Source organism: Miniopterus natalensis, chromosome 3 (genome assembly GCF_054644295.1).
Source record: "Miniopterus natalensis isolate mMinNat1 chromosome 3, mMinNat1.hap1, whole genome shotgun sequence".
NCBI classification, from domain to species: Eukaryota; Metazoa; Chordata; class Mammalia; order Chiroptera; family Miniopteridae; genus Miniopterus; species Miniopterus natalensis.
The window spans coordinates 26,265,386-26,288,297 of record NC_142083.1 but is presented as its reverse complement, the minus strand read 5'-3'; the positions used below and the strand labels follow the sequence as shown (position 1 = coordinate 26,288,297).

The window sequence follows — 22,912 nt, the reverse complement described above, 5'->3', positions numbered from 1 at the left end:
GACCACGTGTGTATGTACATTTGCAACTGTGAATTTATTCACAACCTGACTACCCTTTACTTACCTATACATTTGTTGAGCCCCTAAAACCTCCCAAATGTTGTGCTAATTAGACTCAGGAGAAACAAAGTTAAAATGAGCAGAAACTTGACTTCAAGGAGCAAATGCAATAAGAACCAGACCAAGAACTGGGCGTAAAGAGCACAGAGTCAGGCACGCTTCTTTTAGCCAAGGTCAGTAAATATAAATTTGCTCACTGTGCTCATTATTGCCATTTAAATACGTGCAAAGTATCACCAGATTTTTGTGCTTTGACATCCTGTCCCTGTTGTTGCATTCTTAGTGAACAGGAAAACCTTATTTTACTTTGAGTGTTTTCATTTATTTATATTGCACAACAACTACTTCTGCTATTGTGTATGCTGCAAAATCCAACTTCATACTATTTGGAAGACTGCTTTTAAAATAATTTAATAGCCTCAGGTAAATTAAAATCATAGAGTTATTCTGGCAGTGCTGGTTGTGAACGTGCAGTGGAATCCCCCTTGTCTCTTGCAGCAGGAAGAAGGCACTGTAGGGATGGGCACTTGGTTTGATTTCTGTTTCCAGTGTTCACTGTAACCTGTGATACTGGTCAAGTCATTACGTTACTTAGTTTCTCTGTCTTGTTGACATTTAAGTTTGTGTTAATAATGGTGTGTCACAGGTTCATTGTAAAAATTTTAAATGAAGTGTGCTCATTTTGGTAGCTCATAGTCTAAAACTGGAACAATACAGAGAAGATTAGCATGGCCCCTGTGCAAGGATGACACACAAATTTGTGGAGCGTTCCATATTTTTATTTAAGAAATAAAAGTCAGATTTTCCTGGCAAAAAGCACACCAAAAAACCCACTACTTTAAATGAAGTAATACATGTAGAACTCTTAGCACAATACCCTGCATCTGCATGATAGGTGGTAGCTGCCCTGTTGATCACTATTAGAATTGCTACATTATACATAAATTATGTCATTTTTTAAATTGATTTGAGAGAGAGAGAGGAAAGGAGAATGTAAGAGAGAGAGAAGGGGAGAGAGAGAAACATCGATTTGTTGTTCTGTTTACTTATAAATTCATTGGTTGTGTCTCGTATGTGCCTTGACTGGAGATCTAACCCGCAAACTTGGTGTATGGAGACAAAGCTCTAACCAGCTGAGCTACCCAGCCAGGGCTATTTTTTTCTTTTTTTCTTTTCTTTTTTCTGTCTTTTTTGGTACACAGAGTTGAAGGAGGGTGGGAGTACACACTTTTCCCATTTGAATCTTGAAGGAGGGTGGGAGCACACATTTTTCCCATTTGATTTGGAGCTGAGAATCATTCCATCTCCATCTCACCTCTACTCAACTGTCAGAAATGTGCTTTCTTTTTTCTTTTTTTAAGTGAAAGCAAAAGTTCATTGAAGGAGAGACTAAACCTCCTGCCACAGCAAGGTGGGTCCTAAACAGGTAGCCAAAGAAACATGCTTTTTGTAAAGCAGAGCCTCAAGAAAGAAAAGAAAACTAGCGAAACCAATGTGGGTCCGATGTTAAGGAAAAGGTGCTAGGAAGAAAGCACTTCCTCTTGCCTATTTCTTACGACATAGAAATATCTACTTGTAGGTCAGAATTAAATGTCAATGTCATTATTTTTTAGTATAAGAAATTGTTCAAGTCACTAAGTGTTCCTAAGTGCTTGTTTAGGATCTTATACCTAATTCCTTTGGGGTGGACTGTGGGGGTCCGTGATGGCCTCCTTGGAGTCCTGCTGGGTTCAGATGCTATCCAGGACCTCAGTCACCACACTCAGGAGCTGAGCACCCCACACGTGGGCTCCCAGGGCTCATATCAAGATTTAGGATGCAGAGGATGGAAATATCAGACTCTTCTATTCCTCTTTATCTTTAATTTTATTTTTCAAGTATAGTATACGGTCAATATTATTGTATATTATTTTCAGGTGTACAACATAGTGGTTCCTCATTTCCTCTTTGTTGACCTTGAGCATCCCATACATATCTAGATTTCTAATATTTCCTGGGCAAATGTCAGACCATCTTCCCTGTAATTTCTTGAGAAAGGAGCACATAAACTTAAAGCAAATTAAGACTTTATGTTCCTTTCTCTCTTCATGTTAAACCTTGCCTGACATTCTACAACTCTTATAGTGTCATAGAGCTGACATTTTCACTGTTCTTCTATGCAAAATTTTACATCTAGAATCTCTTTACCTTAGAGCTGAGTCAAGATCCAGAAAAAGCTGAGTTCTTAGTTTATGGTAAAGAGAGGTGATGACCATGGCAACCTTCTATCACATCTCATTACATTAAATAGAACACTCCCCTGCGGTATCCTGGAACCCAAGACAACACAGGTTCTGCTATATCACTTCACACCCTCCACGCAAAGCTTGTGGGTCACAAAGCAGTGTCCTAGCTCAGCCATGAGACCTTCAGGCATATGGTGTAGGTACTACATTTGAGCAACTCTTCTAGGCAGAGTGAGCAGAGACACAAAATGTCTGTGTGGAGTCTACCATTTTCATATTTGCCATCCATATTACAGAAATTGGGGAGGAAAATTTTCCGTGTTATTGAAAAGATAAGCACTGATGAGCAAGACAGATACAGAGCTATAGAACCATGGACGAATCAGGGAGGTGGGGTGTGTAGTGGGGAGAGAGATTAATCAAAGAATTTAGATGCATATATACATGACCTGTGGACACAGACAATAATGTGGAAAAGAACTGGGGGAGGGAGGTGGATACCTGGTGGAGGGGTTCAATGGAGGGAAAAAGGGGGATATCTGTAATACTTTCAACAATAAAGAAACAATAAATAAATAAAATAGTAGAAGAAAAAAAAGCTGTATCTTTCAATAAAAAAAAAAAAAAAGCACTCAAGAATAAATAAATCAGCAAATATCCAGTAAGTTGAAATAATTTTTAAGATATCTCAGAAAGTCAGGACCTTTACAATGGCAAAAAGGGGGAACATCATCATCTACTCCAACTCCATTTTGCTGGTTTGATCTTCAGTCTTCTCCACGAGCCTGATGACAAGTTGTTCTGAGACCCGGGTCTTGATTTCTCTTGAATCAAAGAGACAGAAAGATCCCTTGTAAGGATCCCACCTGGAGAACTTGACTTAAGAAGGAGTGCCAGCAAGGTGATGTCAACAGAACTCTAATTATTCCTTAATCCTCACAAAATATGCCATGTGCTGTGGCCATTTGTTTTTCAGGCGACAGAGCTATAAGTAATAAAGATCTTGGTATCATTTTTCTGGTTAACATACAGAAGATAAGCTGACGAGTTAAGTCCTTGACCTCTGTCTGCTGAGTGGGTGGCATTTTCTTTCTTATTCTGGATGTGCATTTGTCATTAGAAAGACAGACAGATCACAGACAGCCGGAAAAACTGGAAGCACCATATCTTGTTGTAAATCAAAATTTTTCTCTTTAAATTTAGTGGCCAACCTGTGACAACCTGGACATTTACAGACCTCACATCTGTGTAAACATGGGACAGGTCAGGATAGTTCATCATAAATTCTTATTTAACGGCTGGTGCATTTTAAAACCTCCAACTCTGTGAAGCACCTTGATTATGCTGCTTTCTGCTCGGGGTGTGTGTTTTTCTATATAAAGAGGCTTGGATGGCTTCAGCTTGAGAAGTCAATGAAATATGAAGGAAGTGAGGCTAGAAGTGTTCATTCCCAATGAACACTTTTTTTTTTTAATGAATGATTGTGCTTTCATCAATCACATTGCCAATGTGTTTAAAAACTTCTGCTTTTAAAACTTCCTTCATGCAAAATATGTTTCTTCTTCCATATTGCATTAGCATTTCTTTCATGTTGCATTGGCATACAGACGCCAGGTGTCTCAGGGCATCTCCAGGCAGCCGATGAGCAGCAGCTCAGCTTGTCAACTCACCCTGCACATGGGGCGTGAAGTCGAGCACCAGAGAATAAGTGAAGCTCTTATGGCTGGTTGTGAGTTCTACACTATCTTTGCATTTCACTTTATTCTTCCTGAGGTGCCAGTTTCCTGTTAGGATCAAAACAGAATCACTATTTTTATATTTTCAGTGGACTCAGAAAATATAAGCCTTTCCTAATATCAATTGCAGGAGTAATCAACATGCTTGTGTTCTGAAGGAATTTGCATATGTGCCTAACATGTCCTTGTGTTAAATATCTACTCCATAGACTCTGGATTCAGAATTCTGACCAAACTTCAAATCTGAAACTGAGGATGAAAACAATACAACAATATCAATAACAATAATTTGATAGGATTGCTTTTAAACTAATGAAATGGTCTATGAAAATTGCTTAGCACAATTCCTGACTCAGAGAAAGCTCTCAAAGAATAAGGGGGGGAAGTGGAATGAATGTTAAAAGGCATAATTTATTACTTTTCTTAACCCAGTTGAATCTGACTCAAGCTCCATTCACCAGGGTGACTTTGAATCCAGTTTGAGTCCCTCCTGAGAGCATTCTATGCTTTGTTAGAGTAACATGAAGCTACTGATGCCCAAGGAATATTCTAGAAAAAAGTCCCTCTCCCAATCTGGTTCTCCTTCTCATAGGTACATCATGCCTCTGATGGCCTCTGGGAATGGTCAGGAAATGAGACCTTTAGCCCAGAATGACGGCAAGGCTCTCTTAGATGAGGACCTGCTGGAGATGCTCGTGCCTGGCACATGGCCGGACACCTAACGGCTGGCCATGGTTCATGTTGAATCTGTGATAGAACACATTACCACATTTGGTGGGTTGAGTTGCTAGATGGACAGGGCGGGAAACTTGTTTTACTTCTGTAATTAGAAAGATGAGAAAATTAAGGGCCCAAGGGATTTACTATCTCAGCTCAGGGCCCCTCCCCACTCATGGAATCAAATCTGAGATCCACTTCTGAGTCCAGTTCAGGGTGGCACTCTTGCTCTGCATAACACCTATGTGTTTGATAAACCTACTCTCTATGAGATAATCTAAACTATCCATTGAAATGTTGGGAGAAAAATAACCAAGAGGCCTTTGACTGGTAAGCACTCAGACCATGGCCATCAGGGAGGCAAATGTGGGGTCAGGGATAGGAGAGGTATTTGACAATGAATGAAAAGGGAGCTTTATGGAGTCCAAGAAGTCTATTCAGTAAGAAAGATATTCCCTGCCAGTTTTGGATCTGGAAACATTTTACCTCTCTCTTAACATCTAGGGGGCATTTAAAAACTCACTTAGAAGGAAAGGCTAAGCAAAATCCAGAAGTACAAAAAGGCAATTCACTGTAGAGAAAGGAAGCCATTTTTGGCCTAAAGTAACAGGCAGACTCCATTCAAGGTTTTGTGGAAGAGGGAAGATGCCCGTCTTCATTGGGAACTGTGGGGTAGCCATGCCACAAATACCTGCCCAGGAAAACAATAGGTGGCTGTAGCCAGAGTTGCATTTGAAGAAGAGTTTGTTCTTAAAGAGTAAACATTGGGTAATTTTGGGTCCTGAGAGACTGATGAATCTTAACAATTGGATGATCACCTTTAGCATGAAGAGGAACACTGGTGTGGTGAAGGATGGCCTGGGAAACAGACGATACTCAACTAACAGAACACAGTAGTGAAAGAAGAGAATGCAGGTGGAGATAAAGCAGAAACGCTTTTCTGTTTCACCTGAATAATGATTGGCTAAGGGTTTTGCCAATTTCTTGTAGTTTATATTACTGTCTCACTGAGCCACAGAGGTCTGGCATGCTAACATGTGTACTGCTGAGAGCAAACACCACTCTTCTGGGATTCCTTTGAGTCAACTCTTTAATAAGCTATATTCTCACTCATTCTATAAATGACTCTACCCATTCTCAAATCTACTTTTTATTATTAACATACAGTTCTGTGTTGAAAAACCTGCTTGAGCCTCCCACTCAGACACTGTATGGAGTGGACAAAAACAGGTGTGATTCTCGTGCTAGACTAGGCAGAGCACCAGCACTAGACTAGGTAGAGCATGCCCTCTCCCTCATGCTCTAACAAAAATGGGATCTGTAGCATCCTGCACTCACATGCATCCTAGTTTCTAACATCTTGTCATGCGATGACTCTACTTATTCTGAACCCCCCCACGCCCATACAACAAGTCCTTGAGGACAGGAGTTATATGTTGCTGATGGCTTGATCTCTGGGCCTTTCAGAGAGCGTGGTCCAGGGACATTTGTTGAGTAGACAAATGCAAGAATGCTGGTAGCTGTAAGGGTGAGAATGAGACACGTGAGGGTGAGAGCTCGGAGAAACTCAAACACAGGTTATTATACTGTCCAGAAATGAGTCTGGGTGGAAGGCTCTTCATCAAGGGAGGCGTAAGTCTGAAGAGAAGATCCAGGGTCCTTGAGGAAGCCAGACACCAATGGTCTCCACATTCAAAAATGGGGAAACAAAAGCAACCAACAAGGACAACTGCCCCATAAACTCCTCCCATGTGTTCTCACCCTCAAGTACTTCCCCATTAAGTGCAATTTGGGGCTTATTTGAAAAAGCACCTGAGTCAAGGTTCTATCTGATTTGAAACTCTGGACAACTCATTATGTGAAGAATATTTCTCCTCCCAATGCATCAAATCATGTGTGAATATGCGTGTAGACACACACACAAATAAACACACTGGCATCTCACGCTCATACAGACGCTACACAATATTCACATAAAGACACACTCAGACAATATTTTTGCAGAAATCTAATAATATAAGTACTGAAAACAAAAGCTTAAGCAGTAGGGTTTTAGCATTTTTAATAGATTCCCTCTCAGCCCTTTACCATTCCTCAGATTGGAGACCTAGTGATATGGTTGCATAGTGGATAAAGGCATCTGTGTATGTGCTCTGCTTTCTATGTGACCCCCTTTAGTATCAGAGCAATCTGGTGTCTTGGTTATTATCATCTGCTTTCCAAGACATACAAAACTATTTTGGGTAACACGTGATACCCTAAACTACAGATGTGACTACTGCAAATGCCAATGGCCTCTTAAAATACATATACCAGAGGAGCTAGATATTTAGAGTCACTTAACCATGTGGCATTGCTGTTATATAACAAAGGCTGTTATCTGCTTCATGGAAAGCCAGGTTGAATCATGTAAGCACAACGGCCTCCTTTTGTGATGGGACTCAGGACTTTCCTAACGCCCTTGTGCTCAGCTTTATGCACCAGAACATGAGCAATGATTAATGAGTTGGCAAGAACTCTAGAAGGTTAGGGGAACTATCCATATTTAGTTTAATGATGAGATGGTTGACAGCTGACCTGAGAAAGACGTCCAGGAATGGGAGTGCGCGTTCACCAAGGATGGTGACCAGCTGCTCTCTGTCTTCAGTGGGCAAAGGGAGACATGAGCGGAAATGAGCTTAAACTGCATCATAAGGTAATAATTTGAGTTATAAAGAACTTCCTGAGGCTGGAATGGGTTACCATGGAAAGGGATGGAATCTCCTTTCCTCAAGGTCTTTAAAAATAAGTTCTGTCCAATTTTGTTAAGTTTCGGGTATCCCTCTTAACTCGGAGTTGGGGACCTAGGCCAGAGGTTTACCCCACCCTTGGATATCTCTCTGAATCTAAATTGTGTTTTCTTATTCACCCCTATCTCTCTCATGTGCTTCTTTTGTTTTTCACTCTTTATTCACCAGACTAAAATCTATTCTTTTGGTGTATAGCTCTATGAATTTTGACACATGCATACAGTCTTGTAACCACTGCCATAGTCAAATAAGGAACAGTTCTCTTCTGACTACATTCTTTGACTCTAACATTATTATTTTCCTTTTTCTCTGGACACACGTGTTAATATTTAAAATCTGTAGGAGCTCAACACCAAGTTGCCCTCTTCAATCCTATTCATTCAGTAGGTGATATAATGGGTTAAATATATGTATGGAGGGGAGCTTTCATACTCTCATTTTCTTTAGACTTGGAGTAGCAAGGAGTTGATTAGAATGATGTAGGTGAGCTTCTCATCTTCTCAATAAACTGACCTCAGTGGCTGGGAAGGAATGGGGATAGAAAATATAAAAGAAAATTGGGAGGGCCCATCTTCCAAATAGAATAAATTTTAAGTAGAATTCTTAAGCAGTAGGGCAGAGATACACATGGACAGGAGGGTAGTGTGTGCACTGAGAGATCATAGGTGTTCCCTTGTTCACATACATCTTGAGCCATCTCACCTCTACCCAGGGAGTTAAAAACAACTTTATGAGAATGATGGACACAGACTGTAATGAAGATGTAAACTGACTTTTGGAATGGATTGAATCAATTGAACTACTGGAAGGTGAGGCTTTGGGTTTCTGGCATCAGGATCTCATTGAATCCCAAGGACCTGGAGTTTCACAATGAGGTGTAGGGTAGAAAAGGTACAGAATGGTTCTGAAAATAGGAGAAACACCCTCTCTGGTCAAAGACCAGGATTCAGAGAGATTGGAATGAGAGTGAGAAGTAGCCCTGAGAAGTAGCTTCTGGGTTTCCCATACTGAATCCAGGAGGACTGCACAAGATACCTGATGAAAACAAACAAAATAACAAACAAACAAAAACAAACAACAAAAACTCACAAAAACGTGAGAAAATCCAAAGGAAAGCAGCTCCTTATTCCTTGTTTGTAGGAAGCAGCTGCTGAGAACATGGACCTCTTCAGAATGTCCATCATAAGCATGGTGCTGGAGAGCTGGAGCTGAGGCTGAGAGAGCAAAGGCTGAAAGCCTCAGTTCCCTGCACACCTTGGCCTTGTTGAAAGGCTGGCCCAATGCTGACAGTTTCCAAGTATCCTGGAGAGTCACGAGAAGGCCCAGGGGTGCTGGGAGTGGACAAGTATATCCACCCATTGTGGAAGACCTTGGTTGTCAGAGTATATGCCACTGGGACAAAGTCTTCCCCAAACCCAGAAGGAGGGGGATTATACAGTACTAGAGGCCAGAGACCACAGAGGGGCCAATGGGCTGGAGAACCCTCACCTGGCTAGAGTACGTGCACCCTGAGAAGTGTGCCCTCCCACAGCAAGGGGTAAGAAGCAGAGAAAAAAGCCCATGGTTCTGTACGCAGTGACATGTGCTGGAGCTTAGCTTAGTCCTGATCTGTAAGGTTGAACACCCTATGTTTAGATCAATGGACTTCACACCTCTAGGCAAGGCTAATTTTGACAAGGTTAATTACACAAATAATGCATATATGTAATCCATTTCCGAGATCTGGTCCTTGCCCTGACTTTTATAATACACCCTCAGAAACCCACTGCTCAGATCACAGCCACTATAATTTAAATGATTTTTCTTTCTCTCTTCTTTTTATTTTTTTAGAAAGATAAGTGCTGAGTTTATTAGAGGAGCGTCTGTGATATCTCTTCTCTTCCCTGTCTGGATAATTTCTTGTTTTTTTCCATTAGTCTCACATTGTATCTGCCCAGCTTTCCTTTACCACATATCCAATCATGGCCTATTTTGCCAAATTCAGAAGAAAAAAAATCCACACACATACATGAAACACACATATATGAAGAGTACATATTGTATGTATTATTTAATAAACTTAGTTTTTAGTACAAGGGAAATAAATGAGTTGAACAGAAGCCTTTCTTTGGAAAACCCTCTTTTCTCTGAGTGGGGTTTTACAAAATCACAAGTCACCCTTCACACAATCAAGACCTCTGCTCCTACGTCCCCCCAGTCTTTGGAGAGGTTAGAGGCAGTGGTGACAGGCACCCTTCCACTCCCATGAATGTCCCCGGCATGTGAGGGTCCCAGCAGTGCACCGTCCTCATGGTAAAGAGGGCCAATTCCTCAGGCCTCAGCCGCCTGCCTGGCCTGAACTCAGCACTCACACTGGGATTTCCCTAGTTAGACGCCTTGGTTTACTTTGGCTCTGGCTCCCCATTCTTGAATTATGCTTCTTTGCATTGCACAGGGTAGATTTCTGCACAGAAGATGCTAAGAAACCCTCCCCCCACCAATGGAATTCTGTCTCTTTGCAGCTGCTGGAAAAAAAGAATCTGGTTTCAGAAGGTGGGCTGTGGAGGTGGGAGTTCCCAGATCAGGTTTTAGATTCCTCCAGGGCTTGGCTGTGGAGTGAAAAGGATCCTCCTGCTTGGGGTGAGGCCCTGTATCCTAGGACACCCGACTGGCCCAGATGAATAGGGAATCTGAGAAGGGAGAGAGAAGGGGGATTAGTCTGTGTGCAGTAAATGTTGATCTTTCCTCACCTGCTTTTAACAAGTCTTCGCCTCGCTGAAATATGTTTTTATTAAATTTTAATCAAAAGCACAAAAACAGATTGTTTATCATAGGAAAGACTGACCTTATTGTAAGCTTTCCTTGCCCAGCCAGTCTTAGAGATGTCAGCAGCCTGACACCAGATACATGGGCTTCGTTTAGGGGCACAGAACTGCAGGACCAAGGGGAGTGGAGACAATGGACTGATGAAGATGAATTAATTTTGTTATTATTTGAACCATGCATTCTCTTCTGCACAGGGCTGACTAAGGAAAACCTGTGTGTTTGCTGAGTGTTGCATCTATGCAATATTCAATGTAGAGTGAGCATGTAGATGACTGAATTTCTAAAGTTCTCATTCAGATGTTGGTCTTCTTTGAATGGTCGTATCTAGTCAGCCTGAATTTCTCGTGATGGATAAAATTAAATGATGTGTGTGATGTGCTCTGGCCTCTGGTGGTCTCATGATGTAAATTCTTGGTTTATTATTAGGGAAAGTCGAACATAACATACAATATGTATTGATAAAGTTTACTTTCTAATTAAATATTGAAAAAACATCCTAAGTCTGTGTGCTGGGGCTGTTATTCCAGCTTAATAGTTTCTACTCCAAGCTCACACTTTCTACTCAAATAGCTGAGTAGTCAAGTCAATGAACATCCTAGCTTAGAAGTGGTCAGAAAACAATTAAATAAGATAAGACTTATTATCCTCTTGTGAGAGACAACACTACTTTATTTTGTAATATTCTGTGTAGCATATTACTTTATATTTTATACCTACTATATCATAATTTTCTAATAAAATAATTACCAGGTATTTTTACTTAATGTAATCAGCATAGGGGAAAGGAATGACCAACTCTGATAGATTTCTTTGACCTTGAGGCTTTCCCTCTACTTCGAGATACTGCAGACAGATTTCTAACACCAGCTTTCTGCCGGGTCCTTGCTGAGCTCGTGTGCTTCCTTTCTAAGAGTGTAGGACAAATACAATAAAAAGGAAAGTTTCCATGGGCAAGGAGCAGGGAGAAGTGAGAAAGAAAACAATAAACACTTTTAAAACTAGTTAATACTTGCCACCCCCAGGCTGATTTTCACAGCTGGTTTTGAGCAGAGTGATTCCAGAGGAGGCCCTGGCCTTCTAGTTTCTTTCATGCTACCTCCCTTCAAGTGTTCTGAGGAAGTATCCTTCTGCTTTTTAATTATTTTATGCCTGTTATGAAGTGAGAGATTACCAAGATTTATTAGATTGTCCTTTATAACTTCAGGTGTATGTTTTTGTATTAAGAGCAAAATGTCAATGTTTTGTTCAAATACCAAAGTGTGTCTACAAAGATAAGAGGAACAAGGGCAGGAGGGCTTCCCCTGAATATTTTCTGCGAGGACAAGATTAAGCCTTTGCAAGTTACATGGACAACTGACCTGATGCTATTTCTCCTCAATGATGTTGTATTTTAAAAGTGTGGTTCTAAAACTGTGGTGTTCAGTCCATAGTGTCAGCTTCTCCTGGAACACATCAGAAATGCATTTCAGTCCTACTGAGACCTGTTGAATCCCAAACTGGTGACAGGTGAGGCCCAGCAAACTTTCTAGGCAACTCCAATGAATCCACGTTCCAAAGTGAGAGCCAGTGCTATAGAGAAGTGAGTGGTATGGGCTGAATTGTGTCCTGTAAATTCATAGCATGTGATACTAATCTCAATATTTCAGAATGTGTTTGTAATAGGGCCTTTAAAGAGGTGACAAAGTTAAAATGAGGCTGTTAGGGTGGCCCAAATCCAATATGACTGGTGTCCATATAAGAAGAGACTAGGACACAGACACAGAGGAAAGAACATGTGAGAACACAGGGGGAGGGTGGCTGTCTGCAAGTCAAAGAGGGAGTCCTCAGAAGAAATCACTCTGCTGACACCTGGATTTTGTACTTCAGCTTCCAGAACTGTGAGAAAATAAATTCCTGTCCATTAAGCCCCCAGTCTGTGATAACTTGTTACTGCAGCTCTAGGAAACTAATACTGTAATGAAGGTAATGAAGGAGCTAATGTCAAATCAGGTGAAGGTGGCCAGATAACTTTGAGAAAGTTCAAGGAAAAAGGCCTCAAATATTAGAAAGATTCTTTTCTTTCTAGTTGCTATGCTAATTTGCCAGAAGCACACTCCTCATGGATTCGCACATGTGCTTCCTCACATGCATGTGTAATACTGAATACTAATTTGATCACTAATAAACTATTCAACTTTCACATGGATTTTCATGAGTTTAGTGTGTTTTAATGATTGTGCGGAACACCATTGGGTCCCAATATCACCTGGGTAGCACTCTCAGGATGTGGCAGATGACAGATGAGAAGCAGTTAGTGTGGAGCTTCACATTCCCATGCCTTCAACTTTGGTCTGACTTTTGGTCCATTTATTCAAAGGAGGGTCTGTGGTTCCATTAGAACCTGTGCGCAGGTTGGATGGAGACAAATGCAGTCCCTTCTACACTCTGGAGCACTCTCCCCTCCACTCACCTCTCCCAGTCCCACCACACATGCCTTCTGATACTGACACAAATATACTCACACTCTCACAGACTCACATATGTACTCACACATACACACATATACACTCCCCGTGCACTCACACACTCACACATACTCAAACACACCCACTTCCACCACATACTCCTCCAAACACTGACACTTTACTCTCACTCTCACACATATACACTCTTCACACACTCACACTCACACATACTCAGGCATTGCTACCACACACGCACACACACACACTCAGGGGGTGATGGAGCTCAGCCATAACTCTGCCCATCCAGAGCCCAGGCCGTGCGCACTGTATGGCTTATTTCTCACTCCTAAAGCTTTTAATAGAAGTGCAAACATAGCAACTGACCCTTCAGTTGATACATGTGGCTGTTGAAAAGGATGATTTAAAAACTTCCCTGGACTCCAATCTGCACGTTTGGCCTTGGAAACCTCCTGAGTACCTGCTGGATCTGAGACATGCCCATTATGCTGAGCTCTGGAGCACTGCAGGGTGTTCTGATAACAATCCAAAGCCATGAACAAATAAAAATGCACAAACCACAAAACTACACCAAATATATTTGGGATTATATTTGTTCACAGGTAGATGCAGGCAAGTGTACCCTGAAAATGACCAAGGTGAGTATTTGATAGTAATTGTTAAATTCTTTGTTAAAGACCTTCTCTGTGTTAAAAATGTCTACATACATTGCCTGTAAACCTGACAACATTGCAACACAAAACTTTATACCTATATTTTACCAATAAATTCTGTCTCAGGGAAATTTCCGGAGACCACACAGATGGAAAGAGTTAATTCTGGACTCCAATCTACATTTATTTGACTGTCTCATCAGCCTGTGCTTCCATTACCCCAGTGGAAGCCTGTGCTCTCCTGACTTCAGACATAATACTCCACATGTCTAAAAGAGCTTCTGAAGGTCGCCCACAGAACCACACGAGTTGGCAAATTCTGATTCAGAATGTTTCAAGAACTGATTCACTATTTAGCAAACAAAGATATATAAAGACCTAGAGCTTTATCTTCTAGAGAGTTTTTTTGGAACATGATGCTGCTAACATAAGTGTGTGTGTGTTTGTTTTTTTTAAATTCCTCAAATTGTATCAATAAAATTAATCAAATTCCATAATAATGTTCTTAGGAACTCTCTAATCTGGGGAAAAAAAGATTTTTTTAATGGTCTTATTTACAGTCTTAATAATGTTCTGATTTGTGTGAAGGACTTTATTGCTAAATTTATCCAAAAGTAATTTGGATAGTATGACTTGAGATCCATCATTCACATGTTTGTAACTTTAATAGCCAAAAATAGTTGGTAAATTGCGCTAAAAGGAAAATGCTTTTAAGATGAACGGCAGAAGGATAGAGTCAGACCATTTATATTCACATTATCTTTTTTCCTCCTGGACTCACTTCAAGACGTGTGAATTGGGCAAAGGCCAAGACACTTAAATTCTGAGATCTTTAAGTAAAACTAGCCCATATTTGGATTGGGTTTACAGTGGAACTCTCAATCTAATCCTATGCCTACTTTTGTGATTTCTTAGAATGCTCACTTTATTTTCCTGATTCATGGTCATCAGCCTATATTTCTCAATGTTCCTAAAACATTATTTTGCTTCCTCTTTAAAGCCTGGCAAAGTAAAGCAAATAAAAATAAACAAAACAAAACACACCAAATGTATGTGGGATTATCTTTGTTCACTGAAAATCACCTCCAGAACTGGCAACTTTCTACAATCACCGCAATTCAGGTCTAGGAAACCCAGGACTTCCCGGTGTAAACAGATCTCCTGGCCTCAGCCTTGGTCCATCAGCACCTTTTCAGGTGCTCAGTGTGGCTGGCGGGACATGCTGACAATAGCTACTTGCTGCAGGACATGCACCACGGAAGGGCTGGCCAACAAGGGTTTCAAGTTTGGACAGACGCAAATCACTCATTCTGCCCTGTCAGTGAGGAGAATCCCAATAGGGAACCGAGAAGAGGAGAAACATGCCCCAGGGGCACCTATCAGCAGCCCACTGTCACCAAATTAAAATCAGTCAAAGTGTAATGGTCTGAAGAAGAAAATACCTAAACATTCTGAAAATGACTAAAACTTAGCTTGTTCTCTCTATTTCTTGTTTTTGATAGAAAAAAAATACAACAACTACATCTTAAAGGAGAAGAAACAAACATGAAAGCCTTATTTTAGTCAAATTAAAAGACATAGTCGTAGATTCCTGGGGCGTCTCTACCATCTTTAGTCAGTGCTCCCTTGAACCACTCACAGTGCCAGAAAGTGGCATGACCATATCCTGGCAAATTCTGGATTAGAAAGACACAGGGTCATGTTTCATTCCTACGGGGATTATGGAAAGCTAATTCTTTTGAGATCTGGGCTTCCCTTTGTACAGCCACCAAAATGCATTCCTACACAGATGGCGCCGTATACTCACAAGCAGCCACCTCTTTGCCTCCATGGACTAATTCTGTCCTTGAGCTGGTGATAGCAAGTGCTGCCCCCTCGCACTTTCCAGAGGAAAAGCCAGGTGGGGATAAACAAGGACACACAGTCCTTGAGAGGGAAGTGGCTGCCATTAAATTGAAGTACACAGGGAAGCACAGATGCGATGAGCCATCCAGAAAGTCCTTTGACCACTGAGTCTCATTTCAGAACAGGGAGTGATCTGGTGACCCATTCAATTCCACCTGTCACTGTAAAATTGACTTATGTGGGAAAAGGGAGAGTGAGATGTGGAATTTTACTTTAAAATCAGCCAGGTCATAATGTGAACATTGTGTCAAGGGATATGTATATATTAAAATCTTCAAAGCATATTATCTTCCCTGGTAACTTATCCTAATGAGTCATAACTCAATGTCAGAGAGTCATTCCCCATATCTAACCTGAATTCTTCATGCTGTCATCTAAGCCCATTTCCTTTCGTTCTGCCTTTAGTAAAAAGCAAGAACACTAGCTGGCCACCAACTCACCTGGGAGTTTTCATATGTTTTAAATATAGGTGTTGAATCACTCCAGTCATTTCCTCTTCATGTCAGATAACGTTGACCTCATTCATTCTTTCTCACCCACTGCATTTTCGTCTTCTGAAATAACATGTGGTGAGCCAGAAAGATGCTCTAGGTATTCCATGTGTCAGGGTGACAAACCCCGGGGACTTCCAACCAGCAATCACCAAATATTTCTTGATTATCCACACGGTTCAAGCCATTGAGTTACAACTTTAGAAAAAGTAAAAATAAAAAGATTCATACCCTAACTGGAGTTCCTAACTGTTTCTAAGAAGAGGGTATATCCCCTGAGACAACACTGACACACAATGTCGTGGGGAGGGGCTCCACTCCGGCCCTCCACTCCTGCCCTCTGCTCAGGCAATGGAGCAGCTACTGCCTGGAGATTCACCTGGAGCTGTAGGAAGAGAAAGAGAAGGTGAGGGAGCTCGCAGGCTCCTACAGCACAGGCAAGGCCGGGCATGCATCATTTCCACCTCCATGCTGTTAGCAAAGGACCCACAGGGCTAGCATCCTGACCCAGAAGGGCTCCCCTAGTGGTAACAGGAATGAAGTTCACCGTCAGCCACAGTCACTGCAACATGAAGGGTGGGGATGGCACACCTCCATGACAGTAAATGGAGGGAGGCAGTTAATAGCATTGTAAATGTCACTGCTATTTTGTGCATATAATGATTTCTATCTCTCATTCATTCATGATTTTATGCACTTAGTAAGTAAGGAAGCATTTACTGTATAATATGTGCTTCAAGATAACAAAAACAACAGAACTAAGTTCCTGAAATTTAGGTCCAGAATGAGGTGAGGGGGTTTCAAAAGCCAAGTTTAGAGATAGGGAAGCTAAGTCACAGGGGTAGCACCAGGATACCAGCAAGCCCAGGGATGCAGGATGGTCACCAGGAGGCACAAAAAGAGCTCCCAGCCCCTCTTGGTCCAACTCAACAGGATGCTAACAAGACAAACCAAGACCATAAGAGCATCAAGGGTTACGCTCAGTACCAGCATGGGTCAAAGCACTGTTACCGTAGGTATCATCTGGGGAAAATTCCATTGTAGAGAGGATGAATTGAAACCCAAAATGATTCAATTTATAGATCAGACAATGCCTCAATCACTCATATCATTGCTCTTGAGGATGTACTTCTACAGTAGGGAAACACTGAGATCTGTGTATGCTTCTAGACTTATCAACAAGAGAGAAAAGTTAATAGACCCAAGGGAAGGACTATTTAAAGTTTTCCTAAGAAGTTTTGCAGATAAAATACCTTCCATGGAGTGCACACCCTTTCCGGAAATTGGGAGGGATGGACTGAACCAGACATAACCCTGCATTTGTCATCAGCAGACAACAGTGGGATCCCCACTCATTACAGGCTCAAGACATTGGAGCAACTCCAAGACACACTAAATAGGTAGGATTCCAGAATTAGGAGCTGACAACTCTCAACACTCTCACATTATCCTTGTCTGATCTTAACTTATCTGTGCCCTTAAAACTTTAAAGAGAAAAATATTTTTAAATAGTCTACTTGGCACTGTCTCTATAAAACTTCCCAAGTACTTATTAAAATATATATGAACACATATAAAACCTATCACTATTAAAAGTGATTATTGACAATCTACTTTTCCTAAATTGACTCTACGGAAGTCACCCTCACCATCCCCCCACAAAACATCTGAGACAAAGCTCTATATGCAAATGACTTTTAAACAAGTGTCTCCAGGAGAAAACAAAATCTGTAGAATACTCTATCCCAGAAACCTTGCCCTGATCCTTTACCTGTCAAATAACATAGCATTTATCTTGATAAATGAAAACTATGGACATATAAAGCAAAATATGGACATAAAAACAACTATTGTTATATAGAGAGTCTAACTAGGTGCGATGACAGTGGCTGCATGCTCCTTAAAGCAGGGGATGTCAGACACTCAAATGGGGCTTTTCAAACTGCGGAGGCACCTGTTCCTAGCCTATCTTGCCCCTGGAGGTAGCATTGAGAGATGGTCATCTGTGAGAGTATCTTTTCAATGACTGTAGGACACCATGGTGTGGTGGAAAGAACTTGTGTTCTGGAGCTTGGCACCACCCTTATGAACTGAGACATGCATCTGACAAATTAGATAATGACAGGAGACTTATTCTATTTGTCAAAATGGAGCAATGATGGGGGCTGTCTTAGTTTTTAAGACTGAAGTAAGAAAGCACCGCAGACCAGGCAGCTTAACCAACAGAGATTTATTGTCTCACGATTCTGGAGGCCACAGGTCTGAGATCAAGGTGTGGGCAGGGCTGGTTCCTTCTGAGGCTGCGAGGGAGAATCTGTTCTGAGCCTCTGAGCTCCTGAGCTTTCTGGCCACCTTTGGCATTGCTTGGCTTGTAGAAGCATCGCCCCAATCTCTGCCTTCATGTTCCATGACGTCTCCCTGTATGAATGTGTGTGTCCATTTCCCCTCTTTTATAAGGATACCAGTCATATTGGATTAGGGCCCACCTTACTACCATGTGACTTCATCATGATTGGTTTCTTCTGCAATGATAAGTACCAGAGCACTTTCTGAGGTACTTGGGATCAGGATTTCAACACACACACTTCAGAGGGATGCAATTCAGCCCATACCAGGAACTTCCTCTTAGGCTTGCTGTGAGGATGCAAGGAGCTAATTTCTAGAGCACTTAGCACAGCACCCAGTACCCAGAGACAGCTCCCTGAGAGTGAGCCATCACTCTGAGCTGCTGTGGCTCAAGGGAATTTATTCTGAACCTCTCCTATAGATTTTAAAGTACTGCCCTCAGCTTCAGACAGGGGTTAGCCAATAAATGAGGACACTAAGTTATTTATTAACTTATGAATTACTTAAACAAAAAAGTTGAATTCTAGACATGTGCCCAATTTAGAGCCTGAAAAAATATGTCTTTCTTTAATGTATCCATGAAACATCTATAAAAACCAACCCATAGACGAGGTCTTAAAGCCTCAATGAATTCCAAGGAGCCCTCACATGCTGGGAAAGTAGGGTACTTTTTTTTTTAGGACAAATTTTCAACTAAAAGGAGAATTAAAAACTATGCCTTCAAATATCTCCTAGTCAATAGGAAATGTTTAAAGACTTTGAAGCATATGCCTGGTGAATAACCAAGGGAAATGTGTAGAAAATGAAGAAATTCTTTATAGAAATGAAGGATAAACAGGTGAGCTGTGGGTGGGTGTGGTAGGGTAGCTTGTCCTGGAGTGTGAACGTTCCTGCAGCACCCAGAGACTAAGTCACGTGTGAACGGAGGAAACTGTCAAACATTCCTGGCCTTGTTTTATTGCAAAATAAAGAGATGCAGTTGGATTTATTTGAGATTCTTTCCTGACTCTGAATCTCTCTAGCCTTGCCTCAGAACCCGCCTGGGTCAACAAGGTCAAACCTACAGGAGTTAAGCCTTCTACCTTTTTATGGCATTGTCCTTACAGTGAAAGAGGGAGCACTTATTAGCTATTTAATTTTCCCATTGCCTTAGGTGCTGCCCATATTTAGGAAAGATTTGGCACCATAGAGAGAACAACATGATCAGATGCAGACTTGTGTCTGGTCATAATAGAACTAATGAATGCTGAGTGGTTCAGGGCAGTGGGAGAGAGAGGCTCCGGGAGGAGTTTGCTTTTAAACTTGAATCAAGGGGCTTTTGCTTGCCGAGGCTGAGATAGTACATCTCAAGCACATACGGACTTGGAGTATAGATTGCATTACAGAATGAAAACAATGGAAACGATACCTGTGTCAGATAAATTAAGCATTTCTATCAAAATATCGACCAAAGTTTAAAACACCATGAAGTAGGTTCCCTGTTGATATATTCAAAGAAAACACAATATCCATTTCCCCTATTTTTATTAAATTTTTAACTTATTAAAGAGCTGATAGGTATCATTTTACAGCTTATCAAGGTCCCTTGAAATAGCAAATGAAACTATGTGTGTTGTTCTGTCGGCCACTGAGGTTGAAATGGCCAGAGCAAGTGGGAAAGAAATTTCTTGTGCACAAGATTTAGTGTCCAAACCAAATACTGCAGTGTTTGTTGCTTTAGTGAATGCGGTAGTTACTTGCGAGCTCCTGGAGAAATCTCCCGTGGAAGTATCCTTTCTGGCACAAAGGGGGAAAGCAGCCCAGGGTTTTTCTGTCTCCCTAGAATTAGATTTGGAGGAAATGGGGAGAAGGTGATGGAAAAAGGGGAGAAAATGACAAAAAAGATAAGCTGGCACTTCCTACTTGAAACATAGTGTTGACTCAGTTTGTATTCACAATGTGCTAAGTATTAACACATGAGAAAAATATTAAAGCAAGGTATTTATTAGAAGAAATATAAATAAAACAGCAACAAATTGTACACTCAGAATTAACTACAAACAATTTAGCTTCACTGAGCTGAACAAAAAAAAACAACAAAAAACATGAAAGAAATACAATTATTGCATTAAACAAATGTCAATAGTATAAAGGGAGGCTAAAAGTTCACGGAGAGAGAAGAAATATCTCTCTGATGTTGATGAAAAAACGCGTAGATGGTCCTGCCCAGAGCTGTGATATGATCTGCACAATGTGTTCACCATACACTTTCCACATGAGGAGAGAATGGTGCATTTCAGAGTTAGCCTTGGAGGAAATAAAACAGAAACGAGGAACTGGCAGTATGGTGTCAGCCTGGCGTTTAGGGCGACAAAACAGCCATGGCCTTAGCCAGACGAGCTAAAGTTGTCCAGCGGAGTGCTTTTGGTTTTGTGTTACTTTTACATCGTATCATTACGTAGGAAGAAACATGAGTGATTGGACATGGAGGAAAGAAATATATATTGAGACAAAGACGATTTAAAACATTTATGTCTTTAAAGAGTTTATTTTTAAAATGGATGCTGTGGGTTTAAGTAAGGGAATTTTAAGCTACACTTGTATACTGTATTTTTAAAACTATCCTATTTGTATTAATGGGCTTGGGCTGTCATGACAGAGCGCCGCAGCCTGGGCAGCCTGAACCACAGAAGTTCCTTTTAGTCTATCCAGCCTTTCACATTATTGCCATTCAAGTTTTAACTTTAAAACAGAACATTTTAACAGAAATGAAGATGATTTTATCATTTGTAACAATTAGTACCGCAGCTGAACTATTGCTGCAGAAAGTAATTGTGCCTTTAAAACAAGTTATAGTTATGTGGACAAATCCAGTAAAGTTTGAAGAGTGAGCTCTTAGACTGCAGGCCCAGCCACGAGGTCAGGAAGGTTTGCAGTCCCCAAGAAAGGACAGTAGCCTGCACGGGTGAGTGCTCCCTGGCCAGGCGTGTGTTACACACAGGCACACACATTCACACACATGCAGGCCCACTGGTAACTTTGACACACACATGCTTCTACGCATCCACACAAGCTGACGCACTGATACACTCACACACAGTGCAACATGTACACACACATTCACACATAGTGCAGCACTTATCACACTGTCACTCACATGCACACTCACATGCATGTTGAGACACTGACACACAGACACACTTATGCACACTGAGTAACACACTATTGCTCACAATAATGCATCCACATGGGCACGCACACACTCACAGTCCCTCACACGCTTACACACATAGGACAATCACAGGGTGAAACATCACACACTCACACAAACTCTCACAAACGTGCCAGCATGCATACACACATCAGTTCACTCGTATCCACAGTGACACATACTATCACACTCACACACACAGGGAGGCACTCATGTGAGTCACCTGGTGAGAAGCAGGGTAGGATCTGCAGGGGGTGATTTTAAGGTTGGGCCTGAAAGCCATCCCATGACTTGAGTTTTGATTATGTTACAAATGTCACTAACACAGTTTGCGCCCCTAGGTAGCTGCCTCAGTTCCTCATGAACAGAATGGAGTGTCAACAGCATAGGCCTGAGGCTGATCCTGCTTCAGGGTGCCCAAAGGGCACCAAATCCCTGAGAATGTGGACCACACAGAGATCACAGATTTTTCATTTACTACCAACTCTGTGACTTTGCCCACAAAATTAGTTAACATACCTGAGCTTCTAAAAAAAAAAAAAATTTACCTTCCTAAAATCCTGATGCTGTGTTTTATTTTGATATTTTTTCTGGAGGAAAGTTAGCCCTGAGGATAGAAAGATGATATGCATGTGAAAAACCTCTTGATCTTTAAAAAGGCAAGGACACTGAAACAGCTGTTTAGATTATAAACTCCTCAAAAATAGGCCTTCATCTTTGTGGCTAGCACGGTGTCACTACCACATAGGAGATGCTGCATGAACTTGTTACCTCAGTGGCAATTACGTCACTCGGGGTACTGACTGAACTTGGGTGTCAGTAACACACAAATACAATGTCAGGCTATTTGTCCCGTGGAGGCCAAGAATGCAAATGTGGTGTTATCCTTAGTGGTCCTCTTGTACATCTAGCATTGTTTAAATGAACTTAGAAACTTTTCATGTAACTACTGAAATGTATGTCTATCAGCAAGTAAAACATGCCTTACACCTGGTCTGGGCAATTTTTGTACATGATCCAGAAATTGTACCTCAGAAATGTACTTCAAAATTTCCTGATGTAAAGAAAAATTTATGAAGGTGAGGCATTTCTAAATGCTGACATTGTACTTTTACTAGACTTGGCTGGAGTACTGGGGTCTCCAGTGGTTTCCTTGAAGCCTGGACAGGGACTCACAACAGAAATTCAGATCACTGCACCCAAGGTAAGGGGACATTTAGAGACAGCAGGACTAGATGGGGTCTCTTCATTCCATCTGCTGGGCATCCTTCACTTCCCATGGGCCCTGCAAGCCCACAGGTCTCTCTAGGTGAGGCTTTCTCCAGCTACTCTGCTGTTACCCAATCACAATTCCAGAACACCAGGAAATTGGAATGAAGAACATCACACACTAAGAGAAAAAGTGTGCCATTCACCATGGAAAAGTATTAAAAAATGTGGCTAAGAACACCAAAATAGGAAAACAGTTAATAAATAAGACAGGCCAAGTGCAGAAGACATATATAAATTGGTAATAATCCTTCAAAAAGATGT

At 41.3% G+C, this 22,912-nt stretch overlaps 1 non-coding gene across 1 annotated transcript; it reads left to right on the top strand.

The window, feature by feature from the left end:
- The first annotated feature begins 733 nt into the window (after positions 1-733).
- Positions 734-840, top strand: LOC148093448 (U6 spliceosomal RNA). The gene has a single exon (XR_015714321.1). It is a non-coding gene; the product is annotated as a U6 spliceosomal RNA (small nuclear RNA).
- Positions 841-22,912: the final 22,072 nt, after the last annotated feature.